Source organism: Meleagris gallopavo, chromosome 8 (genome assembly GCF_000146605.3).
Source record: "Meleagris gallopavo isolate NT-WF06-2002-E0010 breed Aviagen turkey brand Nicholas breeding stock chromosome 8, Turkey_5.1, whole genome shotgun sequence".
NCBI lineage: Eukaryota > Metazoa > Chordata > Aves > Galliformes > Phasianidae > Meleagris > Meleagris gallopavo.
The window spans coordinates 28,084,551-28,103,703 of record NC_015018.2 but is presented as its reverse complement, the minus strand read 5'-3'; the positions used below and the strand labels follow the sequence as shown (position 1 = coordinate 28,103,703).

Genomic DNA, 19,153 nt, shown 5'->3' with positions numbered 1-19,153 from the left:
CCTTTTAGAGATCGTTGCTACTATTACCTTTTGCCTTTCTGCAGTCCCTCCCACGGCTTTTCTTCCAAGAGACAGTTGTTGCTTTCCTCTGCACTCCTTCCATTCATTTGTGAGCTGTGTCGCACACATGTAAGAAGAGAGCAGTTCCCACACTCGATTTGAGGATTAACTTCTGAATAAGAGTAATGGGACAGGGAAAGTCATACTCCCTCAGAGACACTGCCTTGGGCAAACACGGCTGCTCAGCTGTTTGATTTCCACTTTCAGACAAATCTCTCTCATAACTCTGAGGTCTAAAATGCAGCTTCTGCCATGAATGTTCCAGTTCTGACTTCAGGAAGAGGCAGGCTGCTAACCACATTACGTGGCCCAGCTCCAAGCTAACGATGGCATGTTTGACATGTACGTGTAAGAGAAGTTAAATTAAATAAATAAATCTTCCTGTAATAACACAATCATTAATTACACAAATGGATTTCTATTTACAGTCTAAGTGAAATTATGACTTAAGAAGATTACAGAGTAATGTGCAGTACAGAACATTGCTTTCAGGAAAAGCACAAGCCAAGAAAACATAATGAAAAATGTGTGCCATCATTTGAGATAATACACACGGGACACAAAAATAACTTCTACAATTTGAGCAGAAAGACATATATTTCTTCCTGACTTCTTTAGAAACAGCCAAGCCCATTAAGCAGTAGTACAGCTGTTTTAATGTGCCCTATCTGAGCATTAAAGTAAAAAAGGAGGAAAAAATGGGTTTAATCTACTCTATGTATTATCTTTTCCAAAAGGCATGGAGAATAAAGGAAGACATTTCACCCAAACCAGCATGTATCTCAGAAGAGAAATATTTCCAGGAAATGGAAATGAGAGCTCTTACATTTAGGAAACCCACTTGCTTTAGGACCCCAGTGTTACAGTGGTGGGACTGGACAAGATGCTACGTTCCATGCAAATAGAACGATTCAGAGATTTTATGATTTTATGATAACTCTTCTATTTTCACTTTGCAGAGCAGAATCATTACAATTTAGTTGTCAGGCACTAGATAATAAATACAATTACACTGCTAAAGACAGAGGGTCCCTTTCCGCTCGTAAGGTTGCAACCTTCTGCATATGGATAATCCACCTATGGCAAAGTGTCAGAGCACCTTTCTCTAATGGTTCCTGAACTTCGCCTTGATTCCCACCTTCTTTATCAGGTAAAGAATTTAAATTCTAAAGAAAAAAACCAGGACTCTTCACAAGTTCAAACAAAGCTAGCATTTCTCTTCATTCAAACAGTAGAAATGATGACGTTGTGCCTTGCGCTCAGGTGCAGCTGTGTTACTTCATTAGTTCCAGTAAACCTGGTCATCTTTGCACCAGGACACCATGGCAGAACAGATGACAGTTTTGATCTCTGATGTTTTGTTAAGGAGCTCCCAGGGCTTGCTTTATATATATAAATATTATACATATATATATATATATATATACACACACACACACACACACACACACACATTTAGTATCCAACAGTCTCTTAGCGGTCCATTTTCAGGTATATATCTCTATCTTTTCACCTATGTATATAAAGTGATGATAAATCTGTCAGTTCCAGGAATACAAAGTTAATATCATTTAGACACATAAATCAGCATAAACTCACCTGATTCTATCAGAATGAATTGACGACTCAAGCTCAGACAACTTATTTAATATTTGAAGAGAAAGAAAGAATCCTCCACAGAAGCAGCTCACAACTTTCCTGTAAGTCCTTCACCTGGATCAGTAAATCACTCAGAAAAAGCGCAGTGAGGCCCACTCCATAACTCAGGCACTGAAGAACACTGGCTAGAGACAGCAGATCCATGAATGTGCACGTTAGCTTTAAAACTATTTATAGAATCTATTGATTTGGTAGATGATGCTGAAACACTGAGGCTGGACTGCCTGTGCATGCACACATACCTTACCACACTAATGTGACATAATGAGCTAATCAAAGGAACGCAGAATAATTTTGTTAGTTACATATGTGAGCCTCCCACACTGTTATATTTCATAAATGAAAATGAAAGGAGATGGGATAGACACAAGCTGCTGTATATCCATGAGAAAGGGGCTATAAAGGAACAGTTTTGCTAAGGCTGGCACAATGCACAGTACTTCACTGGCTCCAATAAATAATAATACTTCAGCTGCAGAAAAAAAGAAATCCACCCTACAAATAAGGTTTGCTTCATAAAACATAATTTGGAAGAAACAGAGCCATGAGGGAGATCCACACGAGCTGGAGGCTGAAGGCAGGTACACCCGGAGAGCAGGAGGGAGCTGGGCAGTAGGCAGTGATAGGAAGCAGGCAGCAGATTGGCAGCTGCCCTCTTGCAGGAATGATCTGAATGATTCCAGTTGTCATTACCTCAAGGAAGTTTTCACTTGGATAGCATAAATAATACATATTTTTAAAGATGAAAGAGGCAAAGAATCTGGCTTGAAATCTTTCTTCCATACAAAAGCAGCAATCATTAAGTAGACTGCTCATGGGCTGCAAAGAGATAAGTCAATCTGCCACGCTGCAACCTCAGGAGTCATAACTATGGATCTCATTCATGTAACACCAAGCTGTGCTTTTAGAACAGCAGCTTTGACCCTTTGTGACTCCAAATATTTTGGCTGTGAAGCCTCTCCAGGGTCCTACATATATAAATATTAAGGTGCCAAGAAAAAGAACCAGTCATAACTAAGCAAACAATTAAGATTAAAAATTACATAGCATGTCATGTGCTTTTATCTATATTTAACATTCCATTAGGGAAACTTCTTTGAAAGGCTCAGTATTAGATTTAAAATTAAAGTGGTATTTAGGCAACTGTATTCAGCAAATTGTGCACATGTAAAGGGACCAGAATAATGCACAGTTCAGCACTAATAAATAATGTTCCCTGGAGAATTGAGTATTTCAGGCCCTTTTGGAAACACATGTGAGATTGAACATTTGTATGCCGTCTGAATATAATGTAGGTTGCTCTGAAAGTAATGCCTCCTCTTTATTTCCATGGAAACTACAACAGATATCAAGAGCACAATCACACTATTTGATAGAGCAAACTCTCAGCTATAAAACACTATTTTCCAGCATAAGCACCACCATCTGCTATGCATTTTCACCAGTTATGAACAGGAGCTTGCATATCACACTTGTCAAAATCTGAACCAGTGGAGGTGACCCACTGTCACCACAGCTGAAACGCACCACCTATCGCCCCACTATGCTCACATCCACTGTTTGGTCTCCATACATGTTCACAGGAGCCAATGACTGTCAGTGGGTGCCATTTTTTCCACACTGAGGAATTCAATGACACACCTTTTCTTCCTGCACACTTCCATGTCAGACACCATCGTGTCAGACTGCCCCTCTGCTGCCATCTGTTACGCAACAGCAAAATGTAATAGGATATTGGTGAGAAGGTTCAATCTCTACTGCCACACCACCAACATCTGCCTCTGATGTTGTAGTCCAACAGCATAACATAGAAGGCATTACTTTCAGAGTAGCCCTCATATCTCACTGTTTTGCTGAATTAAACTGAGTAGAACTTCAACAGGAAATGTAAGAGCTCTTAGGCTCAGCTACTACAGGTTGAATCTGCCTTCCTTGAAAAACACCAGGTACTGCCCTAATCTGTTTCCCTTAGCAGCTTGAGGGGGCAGAGTTCAATCCAACCAGGGTGAGAGGTGATCCCCACAGAAGCCAGATGGGAAATAGGGATTGGTGCTGTTGGCAGAACAGTCCAAAAAATAGGGGTAGAGGAGGTTGCTGGGGCTGCCCGCCACCACTTGAGTTTTCATACAATCATAGCATCACCAAGGTTGGAAGACCAGTAAGATCATCTAGTCCAACCATCAACTCATGTCTGTGGCTGCTCTAGACCAAGTCTCTCAGTACCACATTTACCCTTCTTTTGAACACCTCCAGGAATGGTGACACCACCACCTCCCTGGGCAGCCTGTGCCAATGCATCACCACTCTTTCTGAGAAGAAATTGATCCTAATATCCAACCTGAACCTTCCTTGGTGCAACTGAGAGCCTTGACCTCTTGTTCTGTCTTGTCTTTTCTTCTCCTCAAGACAATCCAAGGCCAATTTGTGCAGATGCAAGTTACACTGTGAGGACAGGAATCTCCCCCCAGATCTCTGAGCACAGAAGTTAGAGACAGAGGAGCAGTAAGAAATCACACACATCCCACCAGCTCCCAGCCCTATTCCTGCAGCCAGATCAGCCGGCAGAAACCCACTGATTGCAACAAAATTGTCAGTTTGCAAACACTGAAAACAAACAGAAATTTGTGCTGTGAAAAGGTAAAGAAAATGCAAACTGACAATTTGTTATTACTCAGAGGTAATGAAGTTACGATTCAGGCGTACAGAATGACAGTGTATCAAAGCCCCAGCTCCAGCTGGAGAATTCACGACTTCTGGAACACGAACAGTAAAACCCTTAATGAGATGAGGACCGTGGATAAAACTGCTGCTTCAGAAATGCCCTGAGCACCCGCAGTTACCCAATTAGTGATCTGGCAGCAATGCGAGCGCATTCGGCTCCACAGAAGAAAAATATTTAACATACGTAAACTCACTCACTGACTGCTCATTAAACACCACCCGAATGAAACAGGAATATCTTACAATAAACTCACCCTTAGTTTTGTTGTCCTTCTCCACATCTTTGTGAAGATTAAAGAGCAAAAGTAAGATCTAAATTAAGAGCTGCAAGTTTTCTTTGAATATCTTTGTACGTTTACTGTTGCCATTAGAGTGCTGCAAATAACTACTCCTAAAATATAATTTATGAGCGAGGAAATGCACATGATGCTGCAAATCCCTGCATCTCCTGCTGGGCTTGTTTGGGAGGTAGGGAAAAGCATTCTCCACTTCTCTTTGCGTTGCTTTGCTTCTCAGAGAAACAGGAGCATGGCACTTCACCAAGAGAGACAGAGGCAATGACAGAGAATCAAAGAAGCAAAGGATGATGTGAGTTGGAAGGGACCTTTAAAGGTCATCTGGCTCAGCTCCACTGCAATGAATACTCTTGGGTAGGTCCCAGAATTGTGGGGTTGGGTCACACGCTGCTGGGCAGCTCTGCCTGCTATCATCCTACAAACAACTGCTTACAACTGTTGCCACCAAACCCCCAAAATGTGTGTTTGACTTCCCTTTCCCTTCTGGCTGCCAGCATGGCAGTCTCAGTGAGTTCAGAGCAGTGATGAGCTGCTCTACATCTCATTAAACATCCCCGCAGCTCTTCAGAATTGCTGATCTGTGTCAGCTGCTGCTCAGGCAGGGAGCTGGCAGTCATCAGTGGCTGTCTGGTGCAGGAAAACAGCACAGGAGCATACCTGACTTAAAATGATGAGGGTTTCAGGACACAGCTTCTCACTAAAAGAATAATAAAATGTAGTCCAGGTGAAATAGTGGGATGCACAAAAGAATCATACCAGCAGCCACCAAGCTGCTCCTACAGCCACGAGCTGCTCTCCCTGCACACCTGCTCTGTCAGACCAAGTTTGCATACGTGCTCTCTGCAAGCAGATCTTGATGCACTGAACCCAAAAGGAACAAAACTTCACGGAGGCAATGTGCTCCTCCAGCAGTACTGAAGCCAGAGCAACCCTCCAGCTCTCCAAACCTGCAATGCCACTGCTCTGCACACTGCAGCAGCTGGCAGAACTTCCTCACAACCCCGTAGGAATTTGCTACTTAAGGCATTTATTGTTTCATGCACAGCATCCACAGCAATGAGCTTTTGATTAATCATATGGTGATTAATTACCTGCTCGCTTTATGGATCCATTTCAGCAGAGCAATCAGGTTCTCACAGCAGCACGTTCCCGAGTTCTGAGGTTGGCCAATTATCTGTCACAGCTGCATGTGTGGCGTATTTCTGTGCACATTCCTCAGATGTTTAGATTATGGCCTCAGAGTGCTTGCACGAAAGCCATAAAAGTCAGCCTGAGAACGCACCAACAGCACGGTCAGCCCCATGCAGCAAGACATCTGAGCCATGTAATCTATCTTAGCTGTTGTTGGTTCAAGAGATTGATCCAACGTTTGTTATCAGATAATATACACATGTGGCTTACCCGGCCAGCCATTGCATTTTGAAAGTGAAGTTGCACAAACATTTATTTCAGTTAAAAGCATAGAATATATAAGGGGCTGCTCCAAAAGTAATGCCTCCTATGTTATGATGTTGGACTACAATAACAGAGGTGGATGTTGACATTATGGCAGTAGAGATTGAACCTTCTCACCAATATCCCTTTACATTTCGTTGCTGTGTGACAGATAGCAGCAGAGGGGCAGTCTGACACAATAGTGCCTGACATGGAAGCATGCAGGAAGCAGAGATGTGTCACCAAATTCCTCTTTGAAGAAAAATGGCATCCATCGACAGTCATTGGCTCTTGTGAACATATGCAGAGACCAAACAGTGGACGTGAGCACAGTGAGGCAGTGGATGGCATGTTTCAGCAGTGCAGCAGTGATGTGAAAGCCAAACAACATTTTGAATACACATGCAGATTTTGATGAGTGTGACATGCAGGCTTTTCATCATTGTGGTGACAACACAAAGCTGATGGTGGTGACTATGCTGAAAAACAGTGTTTTATAGCTGAGAATTTACTGTACCAAGTAGTGTGATCATGGTCTTGGTAGCTGTTGCAGTTGCATGGTAATAAATAGGAAGCTTTACTTTGGGACCAACTTCTATACATCTTTCCCTTGAAAAAAGCTTGTACTTCAAAGCAGAGCCCTATTTGAGTGAAGACAATAAAAACATATTCATAAATTGGCCATGTAGCATTTAGGAAATACTGTTTGCATGGCTCCTGGCAGGCTGGCAGGCACAGGGTCAGGGCAGGTCAACCAAGCCCACCCAGCAGCTCCAGGAAGGGCAGATGTTTGCTATCCATAAGCCTGGCCATCCAGCTCAATGAATTAATTCTGAGCATTGTGTGACAGCAATGAACAGCAATTGCCAAAAAACAAGAACAAGGACAGGGAAAACATGAAGGGATCCAATCTCCAGTACTCTGTGGCTCATACTTACTAAGGAAGAGAAGGCAGCACAGCATTATAGCTGCAGAACGTGTTCTAATGCAACAGGAACTCATAGTTCTACAGGTTTCTGATTAGCATGCATTTAAATATGCATGAGTGCATTTCTCTCCTTTTACCCTCTTTGGATGCTTAGGGGGTGGGGAAGCACAGCATCTCCACAAATGTAGGTTTCTAGCCATGAGTTACAGGTTTTGTCAGCCAGCTATTGGAAGCAACTGCTCTCTGGGTGTTATTTAAAAACAAAACCATAAAACCTAAAAAAGAGGTTAACAAACACAGATCTGTTAAAGTTTCTGTCTTACAGAAATTTTACAGAATCAATGTTTTGTGTTTCCTTCATGCCCCTTTGCGGATTGCGGATTCAGGATTGCAGAACTGCCGACCCTGCATCACCCTCAAGTTTTAGGGATTTTTATTTTACTTGTAAGTACAGCCTACAGGAGCCTTGCACAGCTATGCTTCCTCAGCCTGCGCCTGCTCACTCAGTGCCATTTGCTGGAGATCTGATGTAGTATCTGAGAGGACACATCACCAGGGTAATTTTAGAAGTTTCCCTGGTAACCACTGCTGACATCCATAACTCAAAATTTAAGACTACGGCTCTCTGTGTCACTCTGAAATGGCAAATTGCCTCCTACCAGCGGAGATAAGGGACATCACACATGAAAATGGAGCTCCCTGGGCTTGTCAGAGTTAAGGTATCTGCCCACAGATAGCTCCCTCTCATAAAGGAAACTGCCCCCATCTCTTCCAGCCTGCAAATAGGGAAAAAGTACAGACAAACCTCTCAGATAGTGATCCAAAGAAGGGAAATAGAGCCTGGAAAGAGGGAGGTGCTGGAGAGAAAGCAGTGGAGGCACAAGGCAATGAGTGAGAAGCTCTGGGGAGCTGCAGCATGAAGTCAACAGGAATGCCTGGAATAAGTAGAGAGCTGGCAAGGAAGCACTGAAAATAAATGAATGTAAAGAAATGAAGAAAACAAGAAGGGGGTGGGGGGGGAGCAATACTATCAGTAATTGCTCCTTTGGTATGCTTTTGAGAGGATGCTCATCTCCCTCTCCATGTCTGGAATGGAGAAAAAGTGAAAAGAGGGTCACCATGAGATGCCATTTGTGGTCCCCTGTGTGTCAGTGCTTTATCTCTGGGCAATCTTGTTTTCGAAAAGCATAAATAGCTCAGCCATTTCTGTTGATGACTCAGGCCTAACCTAGATAGGCAAATCTATCTGCTTCATTCAAGCAAAATAAGAGCCCAATAATACATCACAGACATCCAGCAATCCTCCTCAACTAAAAGAGAGTTCAGCATCTCCCACTCACAAACCCTTCCCACCAGTTCCTCCCATCTTCACCGCACCCATCACCACCTTTCTGGTGGGCACTCATGGATGCCAGTTGGTTGTCTCCTCCTTGTTTGTTCTTACAACCAGCATGGCACAGCTACACGCAGCAATGATTTCCTTAAGAACCAGCCCTCCCACGTCCATCTCAATCCTGTAGTCCTTCTGAATGGCCTCACTGCTGTGGGCTTTGCCCACTCCTACCCCAATGGCTCACCACCCCAGTATTGCCAGTGGTTCCATGACACTGGGAGCCCTTGAGCAGGGGCTGAGTTTAACTCAGCACTGAGCACTTTGGGATCCCGATGCTCTTACCAGCGTGGTGAAACAGAAAGGGAAGAATTGATACCAAGAACCAAGAAAAAACAAAACACTTTGAAGAGTAAACGTTGCTTTGTCTTCATTTTCTTATTTTCCCAGCTATATTAGTGCACACTGCAAGACATCTCCAAGAATATGATTTCCTCTCCAATGCCTATTATCATTTTTACTTCAATTCCCCAAGGACCAGAGGGCTATGTACCAGCACACAGTGTTAAAGGTGTGATCGGGTGTCAGGACATTTCCCAGGCACACCAAAAGCACACCAACCAGCACGGCTCCATCACCCCAATGCCCCTCCTTCCTCCCTCCCATCAGTCACGCTCCAGCTTCTTCACAAAGGTCCCATTCTTGCTCTCCCGGTACAACGCCTAATGCAACCAAAGCCCTGTTTTTCTCTTTGGAGGCCACCATAAGGGGAAAAGCAGCAGTAAATAACAACAATATAGCTAAGGATAGCAAAATTTAAGAAAAGACTGAAGAACATCTGCCAGTTACCTATATTACACAGGAAAAACTACAGAGTGCAGCGCTCATTAAGGGGAAAAGAAAAGCAGGCAATACAAAAACAGACGCAGGTAAGTGGGAATCCAGCTGCTAGGGCTCTTACAGCAACAAAAAGAAAGAAAACAATGCCAAGCAACAACAAAGGAAAGAAAACAACTGTGCATGGAAATAGTAAAGCAGAGAGAAGGAGAGAGCTATAAAGCAGCGTTCCTCAAAGCACCTTCTAAGCACTGAGTCAGGGAAATAGCACTGCTGCAGGAGAGGTGGTGAGGGAACGTGCTGCAGGTGAGTGATGGCTGCACCCTGAACAGGTCAGCTGTAATCAGTACATGGAACAATTCATAAAAGGATCGTGATGGTCAATGGTTGGGATTTTTGAAAGTATTCAGATGGTTTTTTCTCCTTAATGATTTGACACCCTTCATTGTATCTACCTCCAGGGTTATCAGCAGTTTCAACTACAGTTCCAAGCAGAGCACAGAACTACTGATGTTCTGACCAAGAGGCAGCATTGCCTTCACAAACACTCCCCTCCAAGCTCCCCAAGCCACACACTGCAGCATCAACCTTTCAGCACTCTTTCAGAATCTTTTTAACACATTTTTTTCTTAGATGACTAAATGAGAAAATGTGCTTTCCACCATTATTACGTTCCTGTGCCTTCTTTCCATCAGCTTTGTTATTTTCCTACTGCTTCAAGATGCATGAGAACAAGCAGCGCGTAGGGGCACAACTCACACTGTAGCAGACATTCATAAATTTAGATCTGAATTGCACTGCTGGTGCCACGCTGTGCGACTGCTGGGAGGAAACTAGGGCAGTATGCAGAGGAAAAGACAGAAAAGAGACTCATTTCCAACAGCACTGTCAGATACAATTGGCTGGTCAGCATCTCTACTGTCTGAGCATCTACAAAGAGACACAAAAAAGCCCTCAGCCTTGGTCCATTTCAGTATTGACGTAAAAAAATTAAACATTATCTTACCAGAGAATCTGGTCTTGTGATTGAGTTTCACATGATAGAACCTCATGGAGCATGGGAGGCTTAGCACAGCTGCTGCTACACAGGTACAACCATAACACTGCAGGAGACCTCTCTCTTAAATACTGACTTTCTACATGGTCTAATAGTGACAGGACAAGTCGGAATGGCTATAAACTGAAAGAGGGGAGATTTAAGTTAGATGTTAGAAAGTCATTCTTTACACAGAGGCGGTGAAGCACTGGCAGTGCTGCCCAGAGCTATGGTTGTGCCATTCCTGGGGGTGCTCAGGTTGGGTGGAGCTCTGGGCACTGACCTGGTGGGAGGCACCCAACCCACGGCAGGGGTGGGACTGGGTGATCTTTGGGGACCCTTCCCGCCTCAGCCATTCTAGGATTCTATGCAAATCCATTGGCATTTTACCACCTTGTTGGGGCACAGCCTTCTCTTAGCATTTGCAAGTTGTGTCAATATCCCCAAGAGGCGCAATGCAAACATGCCATGCTGTAAAAGAACAGCCTTTGTGCCTGAACTCCTTCAGCAGGGCAGGCAAGAAGAAATTGCTTACGGAATAATTTCTTTGCAAGTTCCTTCATCAAAGAAAATTAAAAAAACCACTGAGTTAAGTTTCATCTGCATTTTGACGAAAGAAATACTGAAGTATATTTCATATAAACACTGTAAAGAATGCCAGAGCCTTCCCAGCTCAGCTTTACTTTCACAAAACCAGGACAGAGGCCAGGGTTCGCTGCATCAGAAGAGTTCTTGTTGAAGTGCGGAACTCCTTCTCAGCAACGGAGCTTCAGAAAGCACTGTGCTTTGAAATAATGCCCTCAATTATGTTTTAAAGTTGTAAGCTAAACAGGATTGCAGATAACGGGTACTTCCAACCAGCACAGCATAAGGAGAGGCCAATTTAAAATAATTCCAAAGAGTAACCTGCAGAGATCAGACTCCTGCTAGAAAGACGTTCCTGGAGGCACCAGGCTTCCTTTTGAACTAATTCTCACCTGCCAGCCAATGGGACAGCTTTCCTGCATTCCTTCTCTACCACTACATACAAGCAAATTGAAGACAGCCTTAAATGAAATTGAACTTTGACATTATTCATTTAAAGTGAGCTTAGCGAATGCTTTCGGGGTTCAAAGTTCTCATGTAAATCTGGAATAATGGTAGGCCAATGGAAAAATTTGGACATCACACTGACAATTTTCAGCAGAACCAGTCGAAGTTGATTTAAGAATGAGAGCAGACCAGCAAATACACTTCACACTTAATTAATGGGTGAGGGAACCACTGCTCTGAAAATGGTGTCCTGATCAAATTTGGATTTTTTTCACACTCCAGTTGAAAGCATTTTGTTATTTAAAGCACATAATGTCAAACTATGATCTACAGTCAGAAATGTTTTAAAACTACTTGTAAGCAAAAACAAAAAACAAAAAACCTCTTTTTCTGCTCTGTGACAAAAGCAAACACTTCCAATCAGCATATGTGAATCCTAAATTATACTGCCAATAACATTTCTTCTGGGTGACAAGAGCCAGGAGCCAAGCAGCTTGCTATTCATCTCAGCCCTACAAAGTTCTCTGTCAGGCTTCATTTCCGTTGGAGTTCACATCCACAAACACTAGTCTGGAGTTTGTTTCCACTCCTGATATGCCTGTGGTTTGTTGTTGTTGTTCTCGTTTTTTGCTTTAATTTAAGCTGGAAAATTCATAGAGAGATAAATATTATTGACTGCTGTGGATACTTACATCGTCTGCGAAGGAACACCAATGTTTCACATTGATGCAGTTTCACATTCACATGCTCAAATCTATTCTAAATGAACCAAATGCCTCAATAATTGAGTTAAAGCAAAGTTTGACAGCACTGTGAGCAGGAGTCAATGCTATCAACTCTACAGTTTGCTTTTCAAATTAAAGAATAATTGTATCTTCATTTCCAGGGCTTGCCCTTTGTGATATGTGTCTGGGCAGACAAAGTGATAGAAGATGAGCAGCTGAGTATTAATTAAAACTCAGAAGGAGCCTTTATATGCTGCTGCTTATGGCACTGACAGTTCTTCAATTAAGCACCACAGTTCAGACCCATGAGTTGAGTTTCTCTTTTCATTCTGATGTCAGCCTGCAATAGATTGCACAGACATGCACATTTGACCAACCAAAGCCAGATAATTTCTAAGACAGCAAATTTTTAAAGCAAAAAATAAGTTTCCCCTTTTCCTCACTTTTTTTTAACTAAATACCCCTGCATCCAGCACATCTCTGATCAGATGCATCCTTCCCACAGAGTTAATTTGGATCCTTCACACTGAGCCAGTTGCAGGGCAGCTCTGGCAGCTCCAGCTGGTTGCAAAGGGAACCCTGGCTGGGAGCAGCCCTCTGCCAGCACTCACTCCACGTGGGGCCAAGAGCACAGGAGGATCATTCTCTCTCCATGTGCATGAACCCATGCTTTGGAGAAGCTCCCCACTGACCTTGCATGATTGCTGACAGGTTTATTTCTCAAAGTAAAGCCTTCCAAACACTTTTTTCCCTCTTTCAAATCATTCTTTGCTATTCACTTTTGTAAGGCTTTTCATATTCATCAGAAGAATTAAAGCAGCTGTGCCAGGGTTGAGCTTCCCTTTTGCTATTCAGATCACCAGGGTTGATGCTGGGAGCACAGAGCATGCACTTAGAGGCAGGAATCAAGCCTGCCCCATACACTATGAGCATCTCTTAGGCTCAGGAACTCTTCCCCAAGTTATCAAGGGTCAACAGATCAGCTTCCACTGAAACAGTATCACAGCATATTTAAATTAGATTCTGAGCCAAAGAAATCAGGCTAACTCATGGAAGGGCTCTCCTTGGCATGGAAGGAGTATGCTGCGTGCCTTATGTATAATTAAAAAGTTACTGGATTGACCTTACTTCAAAATGAACACTGCTGAAACACTTTCCTCACTGAAGAATTAAAGGCACCAGCATGAAGGCTGAAGGTTTTTTTTTCCATCTGTTCCTTAAATCATCCCATCCTCAGCATCACTCCTGTGCCACACAAAAAGGAATCTGTGGCGATCCCTCCTGACTTCTGCAGAAGCACACGCAGGGGTGGGAGATCTGGTTATCTGTTGTGCTTTATCCATAGACTTGCAAGCACTCTCACAGGTTGCCAGGAAATAACCAGATGCTGTATTAACTGAGCTTCCCAAAATATTCAACTACATTTGACCAGATACCAATAAAAGAGAGACTGGGGATGAATTCTGCTGTTTCCACTGATAAAATGGAGCAGCTGAACACCAGCTCTAACTATATGAACATGCTATTCCTTCCAGTAGTAAACAATATCCTCAGCATAGCAGAGAACCAACAAAACTGGTACGTGGCAACTCTACACCATTCAGCAAAAGTTACACATGGCCCTAGAAACAAATCACTAACACACTCAACAAACAGGTTTATTCATTCTGCACGGCTGTTAATAGCAGTCTCTAGAGAAACAAACGCATTTCCTAGATAAACACATAAGATGTAACACTAATTCTATTCTGACAATTTTTAAGTTTTAAGTAGAAAATAGAACTGTTACATATTCATCAGACGCAGAACAACTCTAAGTAATGTGCCACATCATTAATATTTATTCTCCTTTTCCCCCTGCAAAAAAAAATACCATTTTACAACCCATTTGTATTTCACCAAAAAAAAAAAAAAGGTGAAAAGGTGAAAATTAAATACATAATTCAGTGAGTAATAATGTACGTAACTTACTGAAGTGAGGCAGGAGTCCTCTCATTGAAGCCAAATGAAACACCATGTGCTTTAAGTTACCTACTTCCCTTACACACCCCTGCTGACCCTTTGCAGTACAGAGCACTGCCACACCGCTGCCTGCTCTGCCTTTGCCAGGGTTGGCTGAGCACCACGAGACACATGGACATCTCTTATCTTGCCTACCTGCACAAAGACACCACACCAGCACTGCATATCACTGTGACAGTCCATGAGAAGGCCCCCGGGTGGGACAGAGGAGAAGATATGCATTCCTTCCTGCTGGCAGAGGGGCAGACACTGTACTAAAGACATCACAGTGGGCAAACGCAATGGTTAACGGCAGCAGTCACTCTGCGGGCGAGCAGCTGGGTGAAACGAAGCACCCTGACAAGAAACCAATGGTCTGCCAGTGCCCTATGTCAAGTGAGAGTATAAAGCTAAGAAGGAACTGTATACAAAGCAGCGCAGCAGCAGCTAGCCTTCATGCATTCTGTGTAGCAGTTTACTCAAAGGGCAATCTGCATAGCAAAGAGCATTAATCCTGTTTTTTTAAGCATATTTAGTGTTTGTACACAATGTTCCATTTACACTGCAAATGCATATTCTGTACCTGCAGAACTTGAAATGGTTTTGTTGACCCCAAAGAAAGCCAGCTGCAGATGGGGACTCAGTGCTGACATACTGCTCACCAAAGAATAAGCCGTGCTGAGATTTACTGCAATTCAACATAAGCAAAACAAAAACAATGAAATGTTGCTGCCTTTTGAAGGGCATCATAGAAAGCTATCTTTTCAACTGCTGAAATGAAAATAAATGCTCTCTCTCACATCAGTTGCAGTAACAACCTCTATTATGCATTTCTACTTAAAAGCTTCTTAAGCTTTAAAATGATATATTTAAGCTAATTGCTCTATGTGCTGAAAGAAAGGCTAGTAAAAATGGCATCCTCTCCTTACCTTTCTTGCTTTATAATACTTAATATATCTTCTTTCATGATTGCCTAAAATGAGTTCATCTACTTCAAAATGTAACAACTGAAATACGCGTTCACCTCTTGTCATACCTCTTCTAGACCTCCCCCCCCCATGTGAACTATAAAATTATGCTCTGAAGCCACTAAAAGTAGTCTGACATCTGTGAAATGATGCATTCTGTTTTTAATGCATACACTCAGCTGCAGATCTGACTTTGAAGTACTTAATTCTGAAAGATCAAAAATAATCCTATGTCCCTGAGAAAGAGCACTGAAGCATCCAGGTCTGTGTCTTTCTTAGGAACAGAGCAGTGTCAGGAATGGGTCAGAAAGACCTCCTCATTTTCAGCTCTACTTTGTTAGCAGTTTTTCTTGTCCCTTCTCTCCCCTAAGCATCTTTGCTCCATGCTTTCTCACTGACCACTTGTACCTGGAAAAGAATTCAGGAGAGGACAAGAGCATTTTAAGGCGAACGTTTCAAGCAGATGAATTAAAGGGATGCAAATAGGAAAGCCAGACACAGAACTGTAACCTAAGACGAACAAATCTGGTAAGAAGGCTATTTTGTAAGCTGCAGAGACGTGTGTGTTTGTGCTACCAATTCTATTGCCTCATTTCTACTCCCACTCTCAGTTACTAATGTCTTCTGGTACAAGCCACACGTGCCCTTTTCTAGCATCACTGCACTGTTTTACAGCTCACAACACAGAAAGCAAAGCGATGTGGAAAAGTTAGGGAGAGGATGCTGATTTGATTTGACTCCACTTCTTCCAGTCTTTCCTCTGGCATCCTATGTTAACAGATTATCTGAGACATTGCAGTGTCCCCAGCACATCTTCAAAAAGAGTACTGGAAAAAGTAAAATTTCCTTCATGCAAGGCAGCTCTGTGTTTTCAGAAAGCATTTCTTGTCCCAAGCACTGAAACCACTCACTGCCAATTACCACCATTTTGCTGTGCCTGCTGGACACCTGTCTGAGCCTGTGGCTGATCTCAGAGACAGTAAGAAAAGATAGGCAATCTCATGGCTCCGAATGAGGACATAAGCATTCAGGTGATAACCCTGCTTGTCTGAAGCGCTTTTAAGTATTGGTGATTTCCTTAACCAGGTCTCACAAAGAAACAAATTAGAAACAATGTCTGATGGTTAATAGGGAGAGCAATTTTGCCCACAGATTGGCTGAATCCATTCAGAGTCCACACCACATCTCTCTGGTGGTGTTACACTCCACACAGACTTCCACATAAGACTTGCCTTATTTTTCCTAGTGCTTTTTAATAAAAGTACTGTTGCCAGCCAATTCTTTGACTCCACCAAGCAACCCAAGAATGATCCCAGCCACTAAGACTTGACCATTTATTTCACCAAAAACAAAAATAAAAAATTCTAAGGTATTCCAAAACCTGGTGAGCCATTCAAAGTTGTTTGACTTAATTTTCTTCTAATAAACATATAAATAAAAAACAGTTCTGCAGGGCAAGATGCTAAATGTTAGTTATTGATGAAGGCGCTCCTAGAATATTTCACTAATGGTTCTGGTTTGGTGAATGTATGTACAAAGAAAGATCCTATTGATTTTACTTAAAAACATTTAAAAAGTGCTCAGCATGCTGGCAGCAGAAAAATAATATGAAGCACACAGAAAAACTACCATTTAAAGCAGGAAGAAAGAGACACAGCCCAGCAGGGACATTAGGAGGAGATAAATGACAAAGCCATTGTCAGTCTCATTGAAGCAGCACCAGCACTGGCAGCAGAGACAAGGCAGGGCTAAAGGAGCATAATGCCATGGATTAAAGATCACGAATCCAAACTCAAGAGGGAAAATATTTATGTCAAAATGTAGGATTTTTTTTTTTTTTGGAAACAGGATTTTCTCCATGAACAATGCTCATTAAAATGACACAAATCCTCAAGTCTGCATCACTGAAGTACTTCAGTAGTAAATCGCAGAGACATGCATATTTTATGGCCAGAACAGTATATAATTCCTAACTAACCTTTGTACATAAAGTACTCCCAGCTGGGCATTTGGTACCAACTGTCCTACTGGTCTCAGAAAAACCGTATCTGCACTTTTCCTCTCACTTTAAATAGCCCTTAATCTTCAGACATCATGATCGTCAGTAAACAAGTTCCATCATTTCCTTCTGGAAAGCTTAAGTCTTCCCATGTATCACAGTTCTTAAGGCTGATATCTCAGGAACATGCATCTTAATAAGGAGTTAAAATGAGAGAATATTTCCCTAGGTTCCCATGGGAACACAACACTTTCAGATCTGGAAAGTTTCAAGATACGGGGTTACACACTCATTAAAACACATCTAAAAAAAGCTATTTGTTTAATTTTCAGTGGCCGCCTGGCTACTACTCATTGGGCCTAATCACTCCAAAGTCACTAAAGCATAGAGTTACTCAGAAAAGAGTACACTTGTGAGGTTGAGAACCCAGGAAAGACCGTGGGAAGAATCTCAACTGCTTAGGGCCGGAACAGGCCTGATACTCACCTGTGGTCACAAAATAAGCTGTTACTACATTACTTGCTCATTGTTTTATGCCAGGTACTGTCTAAAGACAGCCATCTTAAGTCTGACGTCACACTGTATGCTATCTGCCAATTTACAGCTACAACCAAGTATAGTCTCTAGTCAAGCTGTAAGTGAAATAGCTTCCATAATATAACACAATTCACCTGGAAGCAAACTGTTCATTAATTTGAAACAAAGTTCTAAGCACTTGTTTCTTGAAAACAATTTTTCTTCTCTTTTTCTACCCAAAGTACCAAAAAGAATCTCTAAAAGAAACATCCAAAATTGTCCTGTTGTCTTAGTACAACTCTTCTTCCATTTCTTATATCCAGATTTTTTTTTTTTTAATAACAGTTACTTCATCTGCATTCTACATTAAGCGTGGTGCTGCTGCAGTGCTCTAACACTGTGATATGTGTGCAGCATTTGCAAAGCTTCCCTTAAGTCCTTTATAAGAATACATAAAAGAAGAAAACTGTTTACTGGACAATACAAGATAAGCCCTATCCTCCTCCAAAAACAACCAAAAGATGGCTTCATTAATCTTGCAGAGACTTGAGTTCCTTATTTTGTAGCAAACAAAAACTACAGTTGTCTCGAAAGGTATCTTGCAATAAAAGCTTCAGGATATTTAGTTCTCTTCTGAAGTTGAAAGCAAAGTTTGATCTTCATTTCATATAATACCAGCACACAGAGAAAGTTGCACTATGTAAGGTGCAGAGATGTAAAATGCAGTGTGTGGATTTTCTAACTGGGACTAAAACGTCATTTCTTTCATACAATGGAGGTAATTAACTATTGAGACAACTTACATGGAAAGCAGCAAGGTGAGTAACAGAGAGCCATTAAAGTTTCACATCTGTGAAAGATACGCCCACAAGATCTAACCCGTGTTGCCTTCCCATCATTCAGTCACTACAGTAAAAGAACCAAGTAGCTGTATTCCAGAATCAAAACCTGATGCTGATGGTGCAGGAGTTTTGCAAAGTCACAGCAGATCACCTGGCCAGCAAGCAGCATGGAACTGCAGCCACCCCACTCCTCTTGTTTGGCAATTCAGTGACTATTTAAAATGCAGGGCTTTCTCTCAGATACTCACATGTCATAATGAACAAAAGGAACAGTTTTAACAAGAGGAAAGTAGATGTGCTACTAGATTGTTGAATGGGGATAAATATGAAAGCCCTGTTTGAACAGTCTGGTACACTTTTCAGCACCAGCAGCCCTGACTCTTAGTCATTCTGCAAACCTCTAGAGAAGCAGCGCTGAGAAATTATCAGTGCAATCAAGTTCTGTTGAATATGCAAACTACTGAACAGGCATTCACTGCCCCAGCAAACTAAAATGGTTTCAGCAAAGACTCTCCATGTTGGACCCTGCTGCTGCCCACACAGCTTCGAGTCCCACTGCAGAATTCAACTCCCAAAGCCCTATGAAAGGCAAAACGGTTGACTAGACTTGAAATGACATATCGACATTTAGGATATCATACCAGAATAGGATATGTACACCTGTAATAATGAATGCACCTTTCAGAGCACTAGTTACATAACAATTACCTTTACAGACTCTTTGAATTTATAAACTATTCACTTACAATGCCATTTCAGACCTCACCTG

At 42.2% G+C, this 19,153-nt stretch overlaps 1 long non-coding RNA gene across 1 annotated transcript in view; it reads right to left on the bottom strand.

Annotated features, from left to right (window-relative positions):
• The window catches only part of LOC104912039, a 38,127-nt gene extending 25,626 nt beyond the window's left edge, over positions 1-12,501 (bottom strand). Inside the window, exon 1 of the long non-coding RNA XR_004160555.1 lies at positions 5,828-12,501. This is a non-coding gene — a long non-coding RNA (uncharacterized LOC104912039). The remainder of the gene's footprint in view (positions 1-5,827) is intronic.
• Positions 12,502-19,153: the final 6,652 nt, after the last annotated feature.